Source organism: Mobula birostris, chromosome 6 (assembly GCF_030028105.1).
Source record: "Mobula birostris isolate sMobBir1 chromosome 6, sMobBir1.hap1, whole genome shotgun sequence".
NCBI classification, from domain to species: domain Eukaryota; kingdom Metazoa; phylum Chordata; class Chondrichthyes; order Myliobatiformes; family Myliobatidae; genus Mobula; species Mobula birostris.
Genome location: NC_092375.1, coordinates 128908915 through 128916403, shown reverse-complemented (window position 1 = coordinate 128916403; position 7489 = coordinate 128908915). Strand labels below are relative to the sequence as shown.

At 42.4% G+C, this 7489-nt stretch overlaps 1 non-coding gene across 1 annotated transcript; it reads left to right on the top strand.

Annotated features, from left to right (window-relative positions):
• Nucleotides 1-4111: 4111 nt before the first annotated feature.
• Nucleotides 4112-4194, top strand: trnal-uaa (transfer RNA leucine (anticodon UAA)). Its single transcript has one exon. It is a non-coding gene; the product is annotated as a tRNA-Leu (tRNA).
• The last annotated feature ends 3295 nt before the right edge of the window (nt 4195-7489 follow it).

Below are 7489 nucleotides of genomic sequence, written 5' to 3'. Positions count from 1 at the left end.
GTGAATCAATGCACCTGCAGATCGTAGGACCATAAATGGGATAGGATAGTGCCGCAAAGGGTTATGGGTTCACAGACTGATAGAAAGACCATTGTAAGGAAATGAATCTCAAGGTTGTACGTACGTAGTGTAGATACTTTGATAATAAATGCCCTTTGACTTTGACTCTAAATATAAGCAATTCACTGAGTTTGTCTCTTGGGTTATAGAATTAAAAATGAACAAGTCATGTTAAAGTCAGATATGACCTTGGTTAAATCAGTCTTGTAGGATGGTAACTGGTCTGGTCACCATATCTCACAAGGATGTCTATCCATTGAAGGACCTAATGGATTAAAGCAAGGACACAGAGCTTATAAATAACAAAAGAGACTGAGCAAGCCATGTATTTCTTCTCTCAATAGGGCTGAGAACCCATTGGATAAACGTTTTAAAAGTTCATGCGCTGTATAGTTAATGTAATGTATGAGTTCAAAGATCAAATAAAACTTCCCAGCTGAGTCCAACTAAATCAGGAGAAACTACAGATCAAAACCTAGGCAGTCCTGGCCATACTGACTTCATTGCTTGTTACAGCACGTAAGTGAAATTAGAAATAAAAATAAAACACGGAAGTGACTCTACTTCCTTAGAAGTTTGCAAAGATTCAGCATGACCTCTAAAACCTTGACAAGCTTCTATAGATGTGTGGTGGAAAGTATATTGACTAGTTGCATCACAGCCCAATATGGAAACACCGATGTCGTTGAATGGAAAATTCTACAAGAAGTAGTGGACGTGGTCCAGTCGATCACAGGTAAAGCCCTCCCCTCCATTGAGCACATCTACATGGAGCACTGTTGTAAGAAGGCAGCATCCATCATTAAGGACCCCCACCACCCGGCCCATGCTTTCTTCTCAAACAACAGGCCCTTGGACCAATGGAGATAACTTCACTTGCCCCATCACTGAACAGTTCCCACAACCTGTGGACTCACTTTCAATGACTCTTCATCTCATGTTCTTAATACTTATTGTTTGTTTATTTATTATTATTATTTCTTTGTTTATCTTTTGTATTTGCATAGCTCATTGTCTTTTGCGTGTTGGCTGTTTGTCCGTCCTGTTGGGTGCGGTCTTTCATTGATTCCATCCTGTTTCATGGATTTACTGAGAATGCCCGCAAGAAAACAAATGTCAGGATTGCATATGGTGACATATATATATATATATATATACGGTGATAATAAATTTACTTTGAACTTAGAACTTGTTAACTTAGCTTATCCAAATCAAGCTGTGTACTAAACAGGACTGCTCAAATGCTACATTGTGTGAACTTCTAATTTGCTGGGTTTTACAGTTATTCTCATTGGGTCAACACCAACAGTATTTAAGCAAAAATGCTTTTCATTTCTCATTAGTGATGAATTATATTTTAAGTAGCAGTTGTAGAATGGTGTCAATTATTCTAACTTCATCGACATCTCATATTTATGAATCTCATCCTTATGTTTATATCCTTCAAGATTCAGATCCAGGTTTAATTCTGATCAAAGGTGCTCTTTGAGGGATGTTTCTTATGCTTCCTGTACTCTTGGTGCTCTGCTTCCTTGCCACATCTCAAAGAGACATACGTGTGTGTAGTTTTATTAGCTGCCATCAATTTCCCCCGTTCTGCAGGTAGAATCTGGGAAGAGTTGATGAGAGTGTGGGAAGAATAAGAAAAGTGGGTCATGTAGGATTTGAGTTTGATTGTGGGCATGGACTCAGGGAGATAAGGGGCCTGTTTCTATGTGTAACATGGTGGGAAAGGTTTCACTGCTAACTTAATGGTCTTTCTGTAGAAGCAGTGTTTGGGTTATGTTTAGAGATAACAGATGCTTTGGGATGTGAGCTGGGTACTTTGTTGGGCGGGAAATGAAGAGAGAAGATGTTGGAGACAACTGATCATAGGATACGACCTGGTGGGGAGAGTGTGATTGGATGGAGCCAGGCGCCAAGATCGACAGAGGATCGGTGAATTGAGCTCCAACTGCTGCACATTTGACTGTTTAATTATAATGGGCTCTTTTTGTTTCTCCTTTCTTTTCTTTACTAACCCTTTAGTTAAGATTCATAAATATAATTCCTTTAGTCGAATGCAGTGTGCTGTCTGCTGTTTCTTGGCATTGAGTTGTAACAGAGTTGCAAATTACACAGCATCCACACAAACCAGGTGGGAGAGCCGTCTCAGTCTCATGGGTTTGGTGGGATCGGAGTGTGTCTTCCCTAGACTTACGCAGCCAAGGAAACCAGCAGGGTTTCATACACTAAAGGCATGATGCTCTGATGTGGCTTGCGAGGGTCTAGTCTACATAGTGTGCCCAATGGTTAATAAATTCACATAATGTAAATTCATCTGAAGAATGTATGCAGAGTCACAATCGAAAATCAGGGACTGACTAAATAGTAATAACATTGTCTTTGTGACTAGTCAGTGGGAAGGGACCCTCCTTCACAGGCAATATCTTCTTGGTATCCACTTCCTTCAAAGAAACATGGAAGAGGAACTTAAAGTCCTCATCCGCACAAGCAAGGAACATCATGTGCCCTTGTGCAGTGCCTTTAATGAGCGAAGATCTCCAAGATGCTTCACCAGAGGTGTTAACAGGGAAAACTTTATCTTCAGCAACATACAAGGACAGGTCAGATATTTGGTAGCAATAATACATTTTAAAGAGTGCCTGAAAGAATGTGGAAGCTTCTGAGAGGGTGCAGAGGAGATTTGCCAAAGCTGTTGCCTGGGTTGGAGACCATATCTTATGAGGATAGGTTGAGTGATTTAAGACTTTTTTTGTTAGAGGGAGGATGACAGCTGTTATGCTTAGGAGAGACAATGGTGTCTAAGAGCAACTCCTTTGCTTGTATCTTCGGAAACGGCTCTATTTTGATCTTTAATATCTCTATTTTTCCCTTTCAGGGTTCTTTAGAAGACCCTGACCTGCAGCTTCAAGCTGACTTTGGTTCTTTGCGGGAATGGGACCCGCTCCTGAGGTTTCACGTCTGGCCGTTATTCGATATGGCAAGGATGCGGCCTAGAAGGTTAGCGCGCCTTCAGAGTTCCAGGATTTTGTGGCTCTGGAGATGAGCGGACTGAAGGTTGGTGCCTCTGCAAGAATTCGGTGTGTCGTGGGAGATGGAAGATGGAAAGCAGCGAGCTGGCTGCTGGCTGTGTGCCCAGAGACCCAAGTTCTTTGGGGATAGAGCCTGGAAAAAGTGACGCAATGGACTTATAACATCGTAAATCAGCAAGTTGTTTGTTATGTCTCCCCTCTCGCTGAGAAACAGATACACCTCTTTCTCCCTTATTAGGGAGAGAGAGAGCCTGTGGTATGTCGAATACCGGATGAATGAGTAGTCTTTGGGGTACTGCAAGTCTGTGTCTTTACTGATGCTTTGCTGCACACTTGAGTGCTTGGCAGGGGGTGCAAATGCTTTTTTTTCTGGTGGGGGAGGGGGGATTGTTGCTTTGCTGCCACCTATGCATGGGAGGGGGGAGCTCGTTGGGGGGCTTTGGGGTTCTAACATTTACCTGTCATTCACTCTTTGGGGCATTCCTCTGTTTTCGTGGATAGTTGCAAAGAAACAGTATCTCAGGATGTATATTATATACATTTCTCTGACATTAAATGCACCTTTGAAACCTTTGAAATGTTTGCTTTACAACTTCAAAACTAATTCAAAGGAAGCCACTGGAGTCTGGAATTGCAGGTCTAACTTTGAGTTTACTTTAAGCAAGGCGTGCATCCTGGTGGTAGCGTGATGACATAGGCAATTCTCATACTTATATATATAACCCGTAATGAAGTTCAAAGTTCAAAGTAAAATGTATTATCAGAGTACATGCATGTCACCAATACAACCCTGAGATTCTTTTTCCTGCAGGCATACTTAGCAAATCTATAGAACTGTAACTGTAAACAGGATTCATGAACAGCAAACTGTGCAAATGCAAGTATAAATAAATAGCAATAAATAATGAGAGGATGAAATATTTAAATGAAGAGTCCTGTGTCCTTAAAGTGAGATCATTGGTTGTGGGAACACCAGAAATAGAATGAGTGTAGCTATCCCCTTTTGTTCACGTCAGACCAGGATGGCCGAGTGGTTAAGGCGTTGGACTTAAGTTCCAATGAACAGATGTTCACGTGGGTTCGAACCCCACTCCTGGTAATTGATTATCAGTCCCTTTTGTTCACGAGCCTGGTGGTTGACGGGTACTAACTGTTCTTGAACCTGGTGCTGCGAGTCCTGAGGGACCTGTACCTTCTACCAGATGGCAGCAGTGAGAAAAGAGCATGGTCCTGGGTGGTGAGGATCTTTGATGATGGATGCTGCTTTTCGACGGCAATGTTTCATGTAGATGTGCTCAGTGGTTGGGAGGACTTTACTCGTGATATACTGCGCAGAATCCACTACCTTTAGTAGTATTTTCCACTCAAAGGCATTGATGTTCTCATATCAGGCCATAATGCAGCCGGTCAGCACAGTTTCCACCACACGTCTATAGAAGTTTTCCAAGATTTTTGATGACATGCCAAATCTCTGCAGACTCCTGAGGAAGTAGAGGCACTGTCGTGCTTTCTTTGCAATTACATTTATATGATGGGTCAAGGACAGGTCCTCTGAGATAGTGACACCCAGGAATTTAAAGCTACTGACCTTCTCCACCTCTGATCCTCCGATGATTACTGGCTCAAGGACCTCTGGTTTCCCTTTCTTGAAGTCTACAATCAGTTCCTTGGTCTTAATGACAATAAGTGTCTTACACCACTTTGCCAGGTTTTCAATCTCCCTCCTGTATGCTGATTCATCACCCTCTTTGATACAGTCCACAACAGCGTCATCAGCAAACTTGTATATGGTGTTGGAGCTGTGCTTAGCCACACAGTCATAAATGTAAAGTAAGTAGAGCAGGGGGGCTAAGCACACAGCCCTGTGGTGCTCCTGCACTGATGGAGATTGGAGAGGAGATGTTTTTACCAATCTGATCTGACTGGCGTCTGCAAGTAAGGAAATCTAGGATCCAATTGCACAAGGGGGTATTGAGGCCCAGGTCTTGGAGATTACTGATTAGTTTTGAGGGGATGATGGTTTTGAATGTTGAGCCATAATCGATAAAGAGAATCCTGATGTATGCATCTTTGCTGTCCTGTTGTTCCAGGGTTGTGTGAAGAGCCAATGAGATAGCATCTGCTGTCGACCTGTTGCTTTGATAAGCAAATTGGAGCAGATCCTAGTCTCCACTCAGACAAGAGCTGATATACTTTAACACCAGCCTCTCAAAACACTTCATCACTGTGGATGTAAGTGCCCCTGGGTGATAGTCATTGAGGCAGGTTACCCCACGCTTCTTGGGAACCGGTATTATTTAAACAAACAGGAATGCTTAATCAACCAAAGATTACTCAAATATTACTTAAATATTAAATAGACAACACTCCTCCCTGCTTAGCTATAAACTCCAACTCAAGAGAGAATGCATCTCAACTATTTACACAATATGCTATATAATACAACTACTATATACGAACACCCATAGCGTAGTCGGTGTTTAAATTGTCCCTGCATCTTGATGGTCTCTTGATGCTGTCAGAGGATGGTGCTGGAGTTCTGGGCCTTGGGCAAGATTTAATCGATGCATTTTGTGGATTGGACTCTGTAGTTCACATAATTCTGGGTTTCTGGTTTCTGGTTGCTCCTTTTGTTGTTGCTATTTTGGACAATTTTTAATCGAGGCGACCTGCAGGTAACAAGCAATGAGCTAAACTGAATATGCCTGGACTCTTTTGATTTTGTGTTTTATATTCTGTGTTTTAGCTCTTATTTGGTTTGTTTGGTTTGCACAATTTGGATTTTTTTTGCGCATGGGGAAGGAGGTCAATGTTTTTCTTTGAACATGTTCCGTGGTTTTCTTCCTTTCGTGACTGTCTGCAGGGAAGGCGAATCTCAGGGTTGTACACTTCATACATAATTTGATAATTAATGTACTTTGAATCTTTGATGGTGGCGGCGAGGAGGGAGCATGCCCTGGCTGGAGGGGGTCTTTGATGATGGATGCTTCTTTCTTGTGGCAGCCTTCCTTGTAGATGTGCTCAATCGTGGGGAGGGCCTTGCTTGTGATGGATGAGGCTGTGTCCATCACTTTCTGTAAACTTTTCTGTTGAACTGAAGTTAAACTAAAGCCACACCTGCCTTTGCAATGATGTCCATTTCTCCTTCTGGGGGAGGTTCCATGGAAAAGCATTGAGAAGGACCATTCTCTTCCTAACCTCTTCCAAAAGCTTATTCCTCTACAAAGACACCTAAAAAGCAGACAACATGGTCACTCTCATCGCTTACGGGAGTTTGCTAAGCACAAGGTGTCTGTTGCATTTCCATAGACTGAAACAACAAAACCACATGGTTGGCTGTGCAGTATTCTGTGACGTGTTGGAGTCATGTAAATGTCGGGACTCCACATCATTCCAAATGTGGATTAGTGCATTCAAGGAGAGTTGCTCCATTCTACTGCTTACTAATGAGATTTTATTTGTTTCTGTTTAAACTATAAATTGAGGCAATTTTGCACTTAACAACACATCAAAAGAAAACATTATAGATGAATTGGCTGTTAGATGCCAATATTGACTTATGAGCATTTTGGTATTGAGGATGGTAGTGGTGAGGCACAAGTGGTTTAAAAGGTTCAGAGTGCTCTGTGTGAGTTGCAAATCACAAACACAAGAGATTCTGCAGATGCTGGAAACCCAAAGCAACACACACAAAATGCTGGAGGAACTCAGCAGGCCAGACAGCATATGCGAAGGGGAATAAACAGTCTACCTTTTTGAGCCGAGTCTTCGGGTCTTGGTCTGAAACATCAACTGCTTAGTGTGTTATTCAGTGTGAGCTGCCTTTTCAACTGGCGGTACAGCAGCTGATTGTGAAATGCTCCGGCCGAGGCTTCGACCTATGCAAATGCAACCCAATATCCATAACCTCTCAAACAACAGGAATTCTGCAGATGCTGGAAATTCAAGCAACACACATCAAAGCTGCTGGTGAACGCAGCAGGCCAGGCAGCATCTGTAGGAAGAGGTGCAGTCGACGTTTCAGGCCAAGACCCTTCGTCAGGATGAAGGGTCTCGGCCTGAAACGTCGACTGCACCTCTTCCTACAGATGCTGCCTGGCCTGCTGCGTTCACCAGCAACTTTGATGTGTGATCCATAGCCTCTCGATGACAAGGATAATCCAAATGATAAGCACTTTCTCAAAACTACCTTATTCATAATAAAGTATATGAATAATGCATGACTTTGAAAAAGTGTCTATCATTTGGATCATCTTTCTTTACAATTAATACAAATTTTTCTCTACTCTTTATTGCACCATTGATTCAATACATTTCTTCACAGTACAACATCACCACTTGTGTTTCCTCTTTAAACTGTGAGAAGCTGTTACACAGGACCCACCCCTCAGTTT